General features: G+C 35.2%; 1 protein-coding gene across 2 annotated transcripts in view; it reads right to left on the minus strand.

Annotated features, from left to right (window-relative positions):
• The window catches only part of LOC123865274 (zwei Ig domain protein zig-8-like), a 142602-nt gene that overhangs the window by 58050 nt on the left and 66777 nt on the right, over nucleotides 1–17775 (minus strand). The gene's annotated exons all lie outside the window — the stretch shown is intronic.

A 17775-nucleotide genomic window follows, 5' to 3' on the forward strand; every position in this document is an offset into this window, starting at 1 on the left:
TTCCCACAGGATTCCTAAATACCCATCCGCTAAAACGATTTGTATGAAATTTGGAACCGAGGTAGCTTGCGTCTCTGTAATTGACGTAAGCTTTTTATCCCGGAAAATCAAAAAGTTCCCATGGAATCTTTAAAAACCGAAATCCACGCGGATGAAGTCGCGGGCATCCTCTAGTGAATAAATAATTTATTTTGTTTACATATTAAATGAATTTAACTTCAGGCTTTTTATGATATCAAAATATGCATTTATTATGTAACATACAGGACCTACAATAAATAAAAGCTTTGTAAAATAAAATAGAAAATTATAACGTAATCAAAGACAGTCTCTTGGAAAAATCGACAGTGGGTAGAGCTTATTGGTTTCATGTGATCATCAATGTGGCACGTCAAAATTATTATAATGTGTGGGTATTTGCTTCATTACGCACAACGCCCACGGACGGAGTGAATTGGCGCCGAGGCGTGACTTATTTTTCTTATCAATTTAAGCTACTGTCTAAATTGTTATGATGAAAATGAGCGAGCGAGGTTTTGCGCGATTCAGTAGCTTTTCACGCGTAGGTACTGCAAACCATCGATTCAACATCTTTTTAACCCCCGACCTAAAAAGAGGGGTGTTATAAGTTGGCATGTGTATCTGTGTATCTGTCAGTGGCATCGTAGCTCCTAAAGTAATGAATCGATTTTAATTTAATTTTTTTTATTTGAAAAGTGGCTCGATCGAAAGTGTTCTTGGCTATAATCCAAGAAAATCGGTTCAGCCGTTCGAAAGTTATCAGCTCTTTTCTAGTTACTGTAACCTTCACTTGTCGGGGGTGTCATAAATTTTTAATTTACACTTGCCTGCATCGATGCTAACGCGCCATCATTATCTCATATGAATGTAAATAAGCTCGTTATCTTTACAGCCCAGAATATCTAAGATGTCTCAGAATAGAAACGTCCATTATTCATTATTATTTATCTTTAACTTCAGAATTAGCAACTTCGCCGCTGGCTTGAGTCTGACAAATTTCTCCAAACCATCAAAACGTCTTTTGAAACACAAAGTTGGTAACGAGCAAGTTTTAATGTCTTCAGGAAGAAAAACTCTTTTTATTACTGCCTTGATAAATAGAGTTGTAAAAACGAGTATAGGTAGGTACTTAAATAATGTGTCTGCATTACTTATTTCTTTCAATCATGAGCAATGCAAGATTTACGGAACAGTGTATATTCCTGCTACGAAAATTATAGTTACTGTATTAGGCATTAAATTATTATGTTTGAGTTAAATATCTACTTATAATAAGCATAGTGTAGTGTCATCGTATTTAGGCGAAGACTTTTCAATACTTTTTACCATGCCTAGCTGTTGTTTTTAGCGTTAAACCAGCCGAGGTCGCAACAAAGGGGAATTTTCTCCCAGAAGACATTAAAACTTGCCGGTTACCAACTTGTGTGTTTCAAAAGGACGTTTTAATGGTTTGAGGAAGTTTCGCAAGTTCTTTGTTCGCGGTGAACTTGCTGATTGGGAAGTTGTGAATACGTAATTAATACATGATAAATAGTGTCTCAAGAGAGTCTTCGCTCGAAGATTTAGACCGGGTAGAATGAATTTTCTATTTTAGATTTAAAATTACTTAAAATTTGCATCAAAAAATATTGTGACAAAACCACAATTATTGTTAAGATGCTTGAGTCTTGCGAGCAAAGCCGCGGGTATTATTTAGTCTAGTTACACTAATATTATAAGGGCGAAAGTTTGTGTGTATGTGTGTATGTTTGTTAATCTTTCACGCAAATACTACCGGACGAATTTGGCTGAAATTTAGACTGGAGATACACTATACTCTAGATTAACACATAGGCTACTTTTTATCCCAGAGAATTAAAGAGTTCCTACGGGATTTAAAAAAAACTATATCCACGCGTACGAAGTCGCTTGCATCAGCTAGTAATAAATAAATCTTATAAAAATAATACCCATGATAAAATGCTAAAATACCTATAATATATTTTATTATTACTATACAGAAAGCACAAACAAAACTCAGTGCCAAAGTGATGCATTTTGCTTTCTCGTATTTCGCGCGCGATTCGCGGGGTAGGAATGGAATTCCTTCCCAGCATCCATCTTTCCTGGCACGTACCATCTGGGTATTTCTGTACATGACTGAGTAGGAATTTTGTACGTAAGACCCTGTTAAGAAGTGTTATCCCTTGCCATCAGATAAATGTAGGTACCTACGGACCGTGGGTTTGTGGGGCTTGAGTTAAATACTACTTATCCATTGCTAGGCTAATATTACTAATAATCCTAATCCTAATCCTACTAATATTATAAATGTGAAAGTGTGGATGTTTGGATGTTTGTTACTCAATCACGCAAAAACTACTGGACAGATTTGGCTGAAATTGTGAATGGAGATAGATAGGCTACTTTTTATCCCGGAAAATCAAAGCGGACGAAGTCGCGGGCATTAGCTAGTAATAATATAATCGGGGCCTGCCTAATTAATCAACTAATTTCTATTTTGTCAAAAACTTTACGATAGTGATGACAGTACACCGAACAGATGCATGAAGCCCATTCGACTGTGAATAACTGCGTTTGTGGGATAATACATACAATAAATGGCGGGGAGTATATTATAGTACTATAATATACTTGTCAATTAAGTTTTAAGTAGGTATATGTACTTACCTTATACACAACCACTAAAGGTGTCTTTCAGACAACTCTGACATTAAAAGCTGGGACACACCAAACGCGTATGCAGCACGTAAGCGTAGACGTAGCGCGTACCATGACGTTGTAATGTATGGAACTGTATGAGATATGGCATACCGCTTGCGTGACGTGAACGTTCGCGTAGACGAAATGCGTGCTGTCATATCTATGGATTCACGCACGTCTCTACGCGCGTGGTCACGTGTACGTGCTTGGTGTGAATCAGCTCTTAATAGATACGAGTAGGTGAACTACAGTTGAAAAATCATACTCATTCACAAACGTGTCAGTCAAATCTCGGATAACCACAGTGTTCCAACTTATAATAAATAGCAAATCATTTACACGTTCGCATTTCTTCGGTGTATATGGAACGTATAAATCAAATGGAGTCGAATAGTAGGGGAAACGCTCTAACAAGGATATATAGCCATACATAATTCACACGAACGGAGAATCCTTGAACATCCTTAGTGGCAAATAGGGGTGTGTTCACGTAAGATAGAGGCATGCGGGAGATAGTGTATCTAATCTAGTCTTTACTCGTATGATTTTTTTATTTATTTTATTAAATTGGGTTTCTGATAATCACACTAATTCACACTAATAATATTATAAAGGCGGAAGTTTGTGTGTATGTGCGTGTGTATGTGTGTGTGTATGTGTGTATGTTTGTTACTCCTTCACGCAAAAACTACTAGCCGGATTGGGCTATCCCGGACTTTTTATCCCGGAAAATCAAAGAGTTCCCACGGGATTTTTAAAAAAACCTACATCCACGTGAACGAAGTCGCGGGCATCAGCTAGTAATTTAATAATTTATAAAATTGTTTGTACCATCGTAGTTCTAGGAAATCGATGGCGTGATATTTGTAAATAACTTAATTTATAAATTGGTCATGAACTTGTTATCCGTTGTTCAAGTTTCAACTTGGAGTATCATTAAAAATAGCTAAATAATTACTTTATCAAATAGGTAATAGTAAAAAAAAACTTTTACTTATTGGAAATATATCTAAATTAATATTTCTAAATATCTACAAATAAACAAATAAGCAAAAAATTTCCTTTTTAATATCTGAAAGTTCAGTATTCAAATACAAACTGTAATCTGCTATTAATTCCGCTAACATAAACATCTTATCACTGTAAATAGAGCTCAAGGGATTTAGCGCAAACTTTGTGTTCATTACAAAGTCGATAGTAGAGGTCAGTAGAAATAGGTCGAAAAACAGGATAATCCTTCATTTTGATTGGTCCACAATTAAAGGAAATGTTGCAAAACTTGATCAACACTGAGAGAAAGAAATTCAAAAGGAAAGCAAATCGAAGCGATTCTTGAAGCACATTTATACATATGCTTTTTTATTATATATATTTGTGCATAGCGTAGTAAAAAAAACTTACTTTGTAACGTTTTAAAAGAGACGCATCGCTAAGCTTTGACTTTGTCTCAATGTGCCTTGAGCCTAAAGACAATGATAAACTTGAGCATTTGAGCACTTGTAATGCGCATTTCAGCGAATATTACATGACAGGTAAAAATATGCAAGGTTGACCTAACGGTGAATGCTTTATGCTTGCAAGCGAATGCTTGATTTATCAGCACCTTTATAAGTATAAGTAATGGCACCAAAATAGCTATTTATACAAGTGTAAATTAAAATAACACCCCCGACAAATGAAGGTTACAGTAACTACAAAAGAGCTGATAAGTTTCAAACGGCTGAACCGATTTTCTTAGATTATAGCTAAGAACACTCTCGATCAAGCTATCTATCAAACAAAAAACCTAATTAAAATCGGTTCATTAGTTTAGGAGCTACGATGCCATAGACAGATACACAGATACACACGTCAAACTTATAACACCCCTCTTTTTGGGTCGGGGGTTAAAAATGTATATCATGTAAAATTCAAATTAGTTCTACGAAAATTGTTTAAGATGTATTTTGCTCCCTTCAATCCATATTTACAGATGCATAAATGTCTGTCTGTATGCTACTGTTTCACGGTCCATACACTTAAGTGATGTGGGTGAAATTAGGTACAGAGATAGCTTCTCTTAGCTTATTAAATAAGATTATTTACATTAGTTTTTTTTAAAATAATTAAATAAGAACCTGCTTTTTATCCCGGATAATCAAAGAATTGCCCCAAGTCTTTTCAAAACGCCGCCGACTTAGTTGCAGATACCATATAGTCTCTATAAAAAAATGATCCGACTTATCAACCCAACCAATCCAGCTCAAATCATATTCTAGATCTAGATCCTAGTAATTTGAAATATTGCCTGTAGGTTTTCTCTACAACGTGCGTGACCTCACTAAAAAGGGATTTGCACAAATTCCACGCTAGCAAATCATGGATGGATCAGCCAGTATTATAAGTACTAAAAGCTCTGCTTCTACGTTTTATTACTAAACGTATAGCAAGTTCATATCCCGATCCTTTGATAAAAAGCGCTAACCATTCAAATAAAGTCAGATCAAATATGATCCGGGAATACATCGGATAGAATGCAGCGAGCCAGTTCCGTAGAAACTTGATAGCGACGCGGTCTCTATTGTCAGCATTGTTAGACAATAATAGATTTTTATTTGACTTCTGCATGCAGTATTCTATGAGCAAGTTATACGAGAGCATACATTTTTTTGTACTAACATACAGTTTTATTCAACTTCACTGTCGCATATCTATTTGCAGTGACATGCAGTGTCAGAAGTCATGGTGAACAGTGCATTTATGCATCTACGAGTATGAGCTGCATGCCCTGCCTATTTGATTCATCACACTAATATTATAAAGGTATATGTCTGTTACTCCTTCATGCAAAAGTTACTGGGCTGATTTGGCTGAAATTTTGAATGGAGATAGATTATACCCTGGATTAACACATAGGCTACTTTTTATCACGGAAAATTAAAGAGTTGCTACGGGATTTTTAAGAAACCTATATCTAGAATGAAGTCGCGGGCATCAGCTGGTATATCATTATTCATAACACCTTACAAAGGCTTTTCCAATTACTTCTATAGTCTTCTGTTATCTTAATTATAAATTTCGTTTCCAGGACAACACAGTATATTATATGATGGAGGCACCGACTTAAATCTATTAAACCATCTAATCTTTGGTCCGTACTACAGAAGAGCTCAACGGATTGCAAAGCTGAAGTCGCACTAGGCAGAGCACATAATTCGTTAAACTAACAGATGTTGGGGTCCTAAGGTCTTAGGAATGGAATGATCAACGGAAAATGCAGCGTTAACCTTCACTAGAGGGCTAGGGGGACAGAAGAAATCAAACGAGTCGTAGGAAGCCACTGGCTTCAGGCAGTGCAAGACTGTGGAGTGTGGAAGATCCTACAAGAGACCTATGTCATATGATAAGATGGCAGAAGAGTGTGAGTGTATATGTCGCAGGTATATTGTCAAAGCCGTGATATTACAATGTCACTAGTGATATAAACGAAAGATTGTCAATTGACTTCATTTCTTACAATTTATCGGCCTGGTTTTTACCAGACCGTTTTTCAAGAAATGAAGTCGATTGACAATCTACCTTTTAATTATAATATCACTAGTGAGATTGTAATATCACGGCTTTACAATATACCTGCGACATTTATATTACGTAGGTATTAGAAGTTGTTAAACCAGGAATCGCGTCGCACCACACTGCTTATCAAACATAACTTGACCTATAAAAATATGGTTTACATGCAAGACGAAGGTATTTTATGATCCATGGTAAATATACGAGATAACAGATATTTTTCTCATTGATGGACATTGGACAGGCTATAAAACCGTAATGAATCGTGTGAGTGACGGGTGCCGATATGCATTATTAATATCATGCAGGCAGTTCAGTTCAGTTTATGAAGTAAGAGTATATTTTAAAATTTTATTTCTATAAATTTTTGGATCACGGTGATTGATACAAACACTTGGTTGATTAATTTTTACCCGACTGCGGCAAAGCCAAAAGGAAAGGTTATGATTTTAGTAGTCTATGTATGTATGTACATTCATAGGTACCTATGTATGTTTGTGTGTATGTATGTATGTGTGTATGTATGTTTGTATCTAATCAAATATATTACATCAAATATAAAATAAATGATTTAAATATATCAAAATCGGCCCAGTAGTTTAGGCGCTGCCGTGGAACACACAGAATCTGGATACAGACATACACACACACATACATACATACACATGATCACATTTTTTAATAGTAAAATTTTAAATTTAATTTGGATTATAAAATGTTAAACTGCGCTTAGAAACACTATGAAGAAATCTGAAAAATTGTTTTATGTACTAGGACAATTCCATATACCTATTTATATGAATGTACTAAAAACATTGACATCTTCCATTGTCTCGCGGACTCTAAAGACTTTAAAATACTCCCATTCATTTAGATAGTGAAATAAAAAGAGTCTATTCATTGAAATATTCCAGACTTTCTTTTCAAAGCCGAACATTCACGCGGGAGATAATGGATTTCATAGAACTATCGGATCCAATGTAAAGCGACTCTCAGGAAATTGTTTTCCGAAAGGAACTGCCATTTTGTATCCAAACTTACTCCTACTTGAAGCAGTGTATGAGTACTTCTGTCTAGATAGAATTTCAACCTAAGCAAAACAAGTTATAATTTTTTTTTAATGTCTTAACCTAATTGTTCATCTTAGACCAATCATAATTTATTGGCCTATTTAAGACATTTTCGCTTCGCTTCAATGGACACGCAGCCTAAACTAAAACTCTAATTTCCTGTATCAATATAATATTGTCGATAGCGGTGTTATCTTGTGGCAGCCTAGCCATTAAAAGTACCGACTTATGAAAAAAGTCTCCTTCTTTAATATAAAACGTATTGGTAAAATTATTTAGAGCTGTAATTTATTGGCCAACTCCTAAGCAACAAGCAACTATATATATTTTATCTTTGTTTCTCTGGCACTATTTTATTCTGGCAATATTTTATGTTTGTATTATTTAAAACTGAAAGTTAAAAATAATACAAACAGAAACTACCAGTTTGACTGGTAAACTGGTAGTTTACCAGTTAAATCTAATAAATATTTTGTAAATAAAAAAAATAAAGTTATAACAATAATTATTATTAATCTGGCTGAATTCACATCCAGTCCAGACCAAAGCTTTGTTCACTTAAAAAAACAATTTAAGACAAATAAAATTTCCCAAGAACATGAAACCCGTTTCATAGAAATGTCTCTCGTTTTAAATCCTTTGTAAGGTTAGAGTCACAGACATTCTGGTTTATTTTATCTCTTTTTACGTCGTTTAGTACAATATTTTACTTGGCTTTCATTCTTATGACGTAAGTAAGTACCTCAAGAATTCCCATGCTGATGATATTTTATTATCATACAGTTTATTCCTTTCTACATTAAGTACTATGAAGTTCGAAGAGTCTCATGATTTAATACGTACTCGTAAGTTGGCTTAAGTTGTGAAAGTAATTTATTACTATTAAGAACGTCAAGTAAGATATTTACACTCGGAGAACGTTACCCAGTTTTAATTAGAGTAATGAAGTGATAAGATTAATTATTGAAAAATCATTTCACCAACAAAATGTGAATATGGTTATGATTTTAAGCTTATTTCGTGGTTTAACTATGACCACGTCTCATGCAACCAAAATATTGACAAATCGAAATCATCAAATTAATCGTGGTACCCGTTAGTATGAATATGCTAGTAAATTCATTCAACAAGTGTAAATTAAAAATTTTCAACACCCCCGACTGCCCCCGACAAATCATTTTCAAATAAATAATTATGTATATCTAGGCAACGTCCATCTTGACAGCTTGACATTTGTCAATTGACACTTAAATATTATGAACCTAAGGGTTATCTAACCTTCTTTTCTACAAGAAAACTAGAAAATAGCTGATAACTTTTAAACGGCTGAACCAATTTTTTTGGATTATAGCTAAGAACACTCTCGATCAAGCCACCTTTCAAACAAAAAAAAGTAAATTAAAATCGGTTCATTCGTTTAGGCGCTACGATGCCACAGACAGATACACAGATACACAGATACACAGATACACAGACACACAGATACACAGATACACAGATACACACGTCAAACTTATAACACCCCTCTTTTTGGGTCGGGGGTTAAAAATATCCAGCCATGACATTATAAGAGTACCTAAGTAGGTATATTTATAATTTTAACCCCCGACCCAAAAAAGAGGGGTGAGAGTATTAAGTTTGACGTGTGTATCTGTGTATCTGTCTGTGGCATTGTAGCTCCTAAACTAATGAACCGATATTAATTTAGTTGTTTTTGTTTGAAAGGTGGCTTGATCGAGAGTGTTCTTAGCTATAATCCAAGAAAATCTGTTCAGCCGTTTAAAAGTTATCAGCTCTTTTCTAGTTACTGTAACCTTCACTTGTCGGAGGTGTTATAAATTTTTAATTTACACTTGTTCGGAATGGTGTTACTGTATGAATCCTAGCCTTATTTGAACGTTAAAGGCGTCCTTGCGCGACATTTCATCGCAATCAAATAAAAACGCCTGGGATACAAACCCCTGTGGACCCATTTTAACACGTCGCGTTTCGGTCTTTTTTTTCAGATACAAGTTAGTCTTTTTGAACATTTTATGAAATGACGCTACATCTGAAAGCTTAAGCGTACAAAGTGCTATGAAAAAAGCAGGGAATGATAAACAGATATGAAAAAAGCAGATAATTAAAAGATAATTGATTGGCTTTTGATTTGCGATGCTTACCTTCTTCACGTTGTGCGTTGATTACTTTTGTCTCTGAAATCATTAACACCTTAAAGTTTGTCTCAAGCGTACCTACTTACGGTTAAATATTATAAAAATTATAGACCCAATGTGTAAAGTCAATAATAATAATAATAGTTAAGTCAATGAATAAAGAGAAAAAGTCAAGTTGAAAAATGGTCGAGTATTTGCGGCAAAGTAGAGCTTATAGTGAAAGCCGCTTGTGTTGAAATAAAATATTTTCTCACTGCAGCGGCTTCTACGAGTATAAAGCAATATTCGACACTGACATCCTGAAACAAGCTTGACATGTCCAATCTTCCGATCTTTACCGATGTGGGGAAAATAGATTCACACGTATGCCCATGCTTTTTGACCAAACTGGGACAGAATATTCTGTTTTTTAAGCTTTCGGTTTCATCAAATTATTAAATCAGGAGTCTAAATATAAAAGGAAAAGGTGACTGACTGACGAATGTATCAACGAACGGCTCAAACTACTGGATGGATCTGGTTGAAAGGCACGCAGATAGCTATTATAACGTAAACATAAATTCACAGCCATAAGCTTGTCACACTAATATTATAAAGGAGAAAGTTTGTATGTGTGTGTGTGTGTGTGTGTGTGTGTGTGTGTGTGTGTGTGTATGTTTGTTACTCCTTCACGCAAAAACTACTGGACGGATTTGGCTGAAATTTGGAATGGAGGTAGATAATATCCTGGATTAGCACATAGGCTACTTTTTATCCCGGAAAATCAAAGAGTTCCCACGGGATTTCGAAAAACCTAAATCAAAGCGGGCGAAGTCGCGGGCATCGGCTAGTTGTAAATAAGAGACTTGTCAAGTAAGGCAAGAAGACTAAATCAATCTAATTGAACATTTTACTTCAATATTAGAGCATCTTTAAAAGATTGATTGGCTTTTGATTTGCGATGGTTACCTACTTCACGTTGTGCGTTGATTACTCTGGTCTCTGAAATCACGTCTAAATAAGTTTTACTTCAAAATAAAGTTATACTTACCTAAAACTTAGCTCAAAAGTATAACACGTGCAAAATTTAAATTTAAATCCCAAACGCAATCCGTTGTGACCGCTGGATTAAGTCATCTCCTAAAAATAAGGTTAAAAGAATGAAATTTAAAAATGCAGTAAAAATTCAAAAACTCTACGCCGTAATCTAAGAGCGTGCATTCTAGTGACTTCTAGTGGATTAGGTATTCTTTTAAATTAGGTACTTTATCTTCAAAATAGAGTAAATTAATCTAATTGATCGTTTTACTTCAACATTAGAGCATCTTCAAAAGATAATTGATTGGCTCTTGATTCACGTTGTACGTTGATTTGCCAGAAGAGATAATGCGATTTCATCCATTTGAATTGAGGTTAATTAAAATTCCATGGGGTTTTCACGGGATATAATATAGTACTTTAACTATATCTATGAAAAAAAAACACGTTGGGTCACCCAACAAACAGCCACACTTTTGCATTTAAAATGTTTCGTAGCATTTACCCAGACAAGAAATACATAACTTCTTGAAAAAATATGCAATGCAATTTCATTTGCAGCCAATGAGTATGTTTCATAAAAAATCTAGTTTCTAGTTATGATAAGGACTATTGTTGAGAAAAACGATGGACACCCTACGAGTACACTACACTGCACACTTCGGAAACCTAAGAAAAGTATTTCAATTGGATTCTATACTCAATTCTTTCCAGGCATTGCATATTATACCTGACCTACCTTACATAAAAACGAGGTGGTGATTTTATGTAAAGATCATTGTATTGGCGTCACTCAGAAAAGCAGGTATTATTTAAATATTTTTATCGAATTATTGGAATGTCCTCTCCGAAACCAACACAAAAAACATCAAGTTTAATGTGCAAGGTTATCCGAGAGTTTTAATCTAAACAAACTAATGCCAAAATAAATAATTTAATTAGAGCGTGATTGCTATCACAACATCTAATTATCCAGTTCACAACCCAAATACCGAAAATATGCGATATCGCTCCGAATCTCAGAAGGAGACTGAACTCAAACCTTCAAAACACCCGTATTTATGCAAGTTCAATCTTGTTGGCCTCCTAGTAACAGATTGTATGACATCGAATGAGCCAAATATCGATTTTACCAAACTACCTTCATCAGCTAAATTAATAATTTTATATTATTTTTGACAACTCAAATCAACTTTTTAAAAATAACCTTACAGTTCGGCCGTCCTGAATTTAACACGCCCTCGTGTTTCTAAATAATCTTGTCATGTCAGTCGCGGGCTTCCTTGCCCTAAGTCAAATCCAAATCATGGGCTATCCTGCCCTCCGTCAAATCATTAAAACCTACCCCTGAACTGCCGAACTCTCAGTTTTAATATCAAGTCAACAATAAATCCAAACGACTAACTTCTCATTCGATGTATACAAAATCTGAACCACTCATTGCAAATTATTTTCCAATTCACAAAAGACTAAATTATTAAAAAAAACTAAAAATTTTAATCACCAAATCAAACTCAATAAAAATTTTAATCAAATGTGGGTTGTTTACAAAAAGATACCAAAGCGAAATTAAGAAAACGTGAGACACATCCCACTTCTGAATTATTGGCGTCACTCAGAAAAGCAGGTATTATTTAAATATTTTTATCGAATTATTGGAATGTCCTCTCCGAAACCAACACAAAAAACATCAAGTTTAATGTGCAAGGTTATCCGAGAGTTTTAATCTAAACAAACTAATGCCAAAATAAATAATTTAATTAGAGCGTGATTGCTATCACAACATCTAATTATCCAGTTCACAACCCAAATACCGAAAATATGCGATATCGCTCCGAATCTCAGAAGGAGACTGAACTCAAACCTTCAAAACACCCGTATTTATGCAAGTTCAATCTTGTTGGCCTCCTAGTAACAGATTGTATGACATCGAATGAGCCAAATATCGATTTTACCAAACTACCTTCATCAGCTAAATTAATAATTTTATATTATTTTTGACAACTCAAATCAACTTTTTAAAAATAACCTTACAGTTGGTATCACATAAAGTGGAATAATAACTTTCAAGCTAAAAAAAAAATTTTCAGAGCATTATATAATATTAGTAAATAGAATTGCGGGTTTTTGGGAAACAGTCCGTATTTCTAATTACAAGATGATTAAAGTTTCGCTCAGGCATCCCCTGACAATGTTTTCTATAAACACTGGCTACGGGTACACCAGATCCCTAACGTAAAATGATTAATCATTTTAAATTATCATTAATTTTCTATTTTTATATTATATAGGTATATCTACACATAATAATAATATTATATTGTACATTTTTATTTTAATAATTTTAAACTGTTTAAATAAGTCTAAGCCATGTTTATATGGATCCCTGACCTGAAATAAAATGATTTGTTTTATTTATTTATAGAAGTCTTAGGTAGTAGTAGTTACTTTACTCACTTTGTTTTCCTTCTCTGTTAAAGCAGTCATATTATTTATTTGCTTAAAACACACACAGCTCCGAAAAGCTAGGAGTGCGTGCCAGGGATCAAGCTAGGAGCCAATTCTTTAACCACTAGGTTTTCAGTCTCTAAAGCAGTGACAGCCTCGTGGAAACAAAAATTAAATTTTGAATTTTGTTAAAATACGAAACTCGTAGGTAATTAATAAAGGTATGCCTCACAGCTTGAATAATATAATTAATTAATTAGTTCTAAAAACACAAATTCAAACTTAACGTGAAAGATGTTCAAGGATTCTCCGTTCGTATGGATTAAGGTACCAACTAGTTAGTATTTCAAAATACCTCCCTCCATTAAAGATGGCAGTCTTAACTTTAAATACCGCAGAAAGTTTGCGTTACTTCCGGCCAAAAAAAGATCTGAGTTACAGTACTCTGGTCTCTGAAATCGCGTTTAAGTTTTACTTCAAAATCAAGTTATACTTAACTAAAACTCAGCTCAAAAAGTATTACATGTGCAAAATTAAAAGTTAAATCCCAAACGTAATCCGTTGTGACCGCTAGATTAAGTCATCTCCGAAAAATAAGGTTTAAAGAATGCAATTTAAAAATGCAGTAAAATTTCAAAAACTCTACGCGGTAATCTAAAGGCGTGCATTCTAGCGGCTTCTAGTGGATTAGGTATTCTTTTAAATTAGGTACTTTGTCTTCAAAATGTAAGCTTTTATAGCCCGAACGTGTCCTTTATGCTCGACATGTCTTTAAGCTGTTATAGGTATCATCTTTTATTTTAACTTATACCATGGACCTAACTACTTGGTTTGATTTGTTTTATATATTTTAACATTGCAACCAGAGTTCAAGGCATCCAACTCTAGTCGGAGATGTTTGGTATTTTAACGTCTTGTTCTGTCAAATATTTACGTATCCGCATCTCTAGCTCGTTTAGGTACTTAGCTAAGCTAAGTACACGAGGTACTTAGCTTGCATCCTTAGCTCGTGTACTAACTTAGCTCGCATCCTTAGCTTACATCCCTCGGTTCAACTTCTGTGTAAAAACTTAGTTTTGTTGAACCCCTTTCCACCAGAGCTAAGCTAAGCCTAGCTATCAAAAAAAAAAAAACAGTGTGGGACGACCTCCAGCCCGCTGAACCGATCGCGATAACCTGAAGAAGGTGGCGGGGAGCGGCGGGGAAGGTGAAGGATCGTGTTTGGTGGCGCGCTCTTGGAAAGGCCTATGGAATGGAATGGAAAAAACTTTGGTTGGCTTTACTCACATCCGTAGTTTATCATAGTAGGTATCGTAGTAGGTATATATCTGGTGCTTAGTACTTAAGACGACTCGTAACTAAAATATAGATAACAAATTTTGAATGGACTCATTCGCATCAATGCTTTTAAGACACCGTCTCGATTTAAATAGACAGTGAAAAATTACCAAGCATATGATTGATGGACCGTTTAAAAAACGATTCGGATGCTTAATTTCTATCGGTGGCCGTCGAGTGATGGATCGTGTTTGAAGAAAATAGGTACTGACTTTGATGCAAGTTGGAAACAGCACTGGATAAAAGAGTGTTCGAGTAACAAGTTTAGGAACATATGTTATCATCACCATCATCATATATATAAAACTTTTCAGGTGGGATTTAGTATGTATTCACAGCTGACTAGACCATGCATAAACCTTATTCTAACCGCTTCAATAAACAAACACCGCTGTTCACGGTTGGAATGAGAAGCTGCAACCGCAAACTAAGTCGCTTAAACTTTCAGAGCTTCGGCATGAATTTTTTTTTAAATAAGTTGGCCCGCCCTTTGAATAACCCCATTTTGTAATTTAGTGGGAACACCGTGGATGGGAGTTTGAACTTTCAGCTTTTATAATATACTGAAGGTCTGGCACGCGCTGGCTCACTTTCTATAATAACAACATAATATAGATTTTGTTGGAGAAGAATAATAACTACCGCCTGTCGAGGATATCTGTGAAAAAGCTGTAATAGCTTAGTGGTTAGAATGTCCACCTCCTAATCGGAGGTCGGGGGTTCGATCCCGGGCACGCACCACTAACTTTTCAGTTATGTGCGTTTTAAGCAATTAAATATCACTTGCTTTATCGGTGAAGGCAAACATCGTGAGGAAACCTGCATGCCTGAGAGTTCTCCGTGTTCTTAAAGGGAAGTCTGCCAATCCACATTGGGCCAGCATGGCAGACTATGGCCTAAACCCTTCTCACTCTGAGAGGAGACCCGTAATCAGTAGTGGGGCTTTTACGGTAACTCGAATTTGTCTTTTTCGTTAGAACATTAAAAACATTTTAAAATGTAACATTTCGACTCATTTCCGGCGCACTTAATTTTAAAAGTAATCTCCAGACCACTGACCAAAAGTGGGGACAAGCCGGTGGTCGTATCCATAATTAATAAGCTCGCACCCATATAACGTGCAAAATTGAGAGCGAGTAAAAACCGCAGAATAACAAGTAGCCATGTAGCTTAGCTGACGTCAAACTTTAAAGTATCTCTTTTTCTCTTTCTCTTATTCTTTTCAGGAAACCTCAAAAGGAAACAACCAACCAATCCAACATTTTGCGCGATAAATCAAAAACTATTATGCATAAAATAAATAAATATCTGTTTTAGAATGTACAGGTAAAGCCCTGTCATATGATACTCCACTTGGTATAGTTACTTTGAAAATTGAAACACATTTTAATTTTTTTTTTAAATGATGTAACCACAAATTCGCGGTTTTCAGATTTATTCCTGTACTTGTGCTATAAGACCGACCTACCTACCAAATTTCATTATTCTAGGTCAACGGGAAGTACCCTATGGGTTTCTTGACAGACACGACGGACGGACGGATGGACAGACAGACATAAAGATAGACAGACAGACAGAAAGACAGACAGACAGACAACAAAGTGATCCTATAAGGGTTCCGTTTTACCTTTTGAGGTACGGAGCCCTAATGACATTCATGCCATTAAAATTTTTAGAATAAAGATACTTATGCTGTTGATTAAAATTTTTCCGTTAAAAAATAGTTTGCAACTCAAGTTTTAATGAAAAAATTTCAATTGAAATTCTTAAGAAAGTCTCTTTGTTTGTGAAAAGAAAGTTCTTGCGAGAAAAACGTAGGTACATTATTAAGTTATTGGATACAATGTAAAACAACAAGTGTAAATTAAAAATTTTCAACACCCCCGACAAGTGAAGGTTACAGTAACTAGAAAAGACCGAAAAGACCTGATACCTTTCAAACGGCTGAACTGATTTTCTTGCACTATTCCGCACCTACGATCCAAAGTATTTGAGTTTTCCAAAACATCATTTTCCAATAAATAATTATGTATTTAGGCAACGTCCATCTTGACAGCTTGACATTTGTCAATTGACATAATATTATGAACCTAACGGTTATATAACCTTCTTTTCTACAAGAAAACTAGAAATGAGTTGATAACTCTTAAACGGCTGAACCAATTTTTTTGGGTTATAGCTAAGAACACTCTCGATCAAGCCACCTTTCAAACAAAAAAAAGTAAATTAAAATCGGTTCATTCGTTTAGGCGCTACGATGCCACAGACAGATACACAGATACACAGATACACAGATACACAGACACACAGATACACAGATACACAGACACACAGATACACAGATACACACGTCAAACTTATAACACCCCTCTTTTTGGGTCGGGGGTTAAAAAGTACAACATTAGTGTTCATAATATTTTCCTTTTTTGACACCACGAAATCTAAAAATATAGGCAGTTGAAATAAATCCAATATAGACCTAACAAAATAACAAGATTGACTTATACTTAACTAATTCATCCCGGCTTCCGTTCGGGTGGAATTTTAGAAAACCATTCCTTAGTGGAGGTCTACGTTATAGAGTTTCCAAGTACAGCGGTCTAAGCTTTAGATTATGCTGATACGCTACTCTGTCGAAATATCTTTTACCAATTCATACTATACTCATATTATAAATGTGAAAGTGTGTCTGTCTGTTTGTCTGCTACCTTTTCACGGCCCAACAGTTGAACCGATTCCGTCAAAATTTGGTACATGGTTAGCTTATATCCCGGGGACGGACATAGGCTACTTTTTATCCCGGAGAATCAAAGCGTTCCCGCGGGATTCCGAAAAACCCATCCGGTTAACCGATTTGTATGTTTGGCACCTAGGTAGCTTGCGTCCCTGTAATTGACATAGGCATTTTATCCCGGAAAATCAAACAGTTCTCACGTTTAAAAACCTTAATCCACGCGGATGAAGTCGCGGGCATTTTCTAGTTATTACAATAAATTCTTCCTTCGACATCAATTCGACGTGATTTGCAAGACAGAAGTGTACTTACGTAGTACGTACCAAGTACATATAATATAATATAATACGTTCCAAATACTATAGGTACACCTAAATGTATTAAACATTGAATTCCTCGTAACATTTTCCTGAAATAATGGAATCGATTCACCCGAACCCAATTGCGAATTCATGCATAACTTCCGCACCTGCAGTACGCTTCGTCACACCCAAAAAGGGTATTTCTAGTATATAATGCTTATACACGTACGTACGTTTTTTTCTTAAGCCGAGTATTAATACATATTTGGTATAGAGATCGTTGATTGATAGCAACAAGTGTAAATAAAAATTTATAACACCCCCGACAAGTGAAGGTTACAGTAACTAGAAAAGAGCTGATAACTTTCAAACGGCTGAACCGATTTTCTTGGATTATAGCTAAGAACACTCTCGATCAAGCCACCTTTCAAACA

The sequence above is a fragment of the Maniola jurtina genome, chromosome 5, assembly GCF_905333055.1.
Source record: "Maniola jurtina chromosome 5, ilManJurt1.1, whole genome shotgun sequence".
Lineage (NCBI taxonomy): Eukaryota > Metazoa > Arthropoda > Insecta > Lepidoptera > Nymphalidae > Maniola > Maniola jurtina.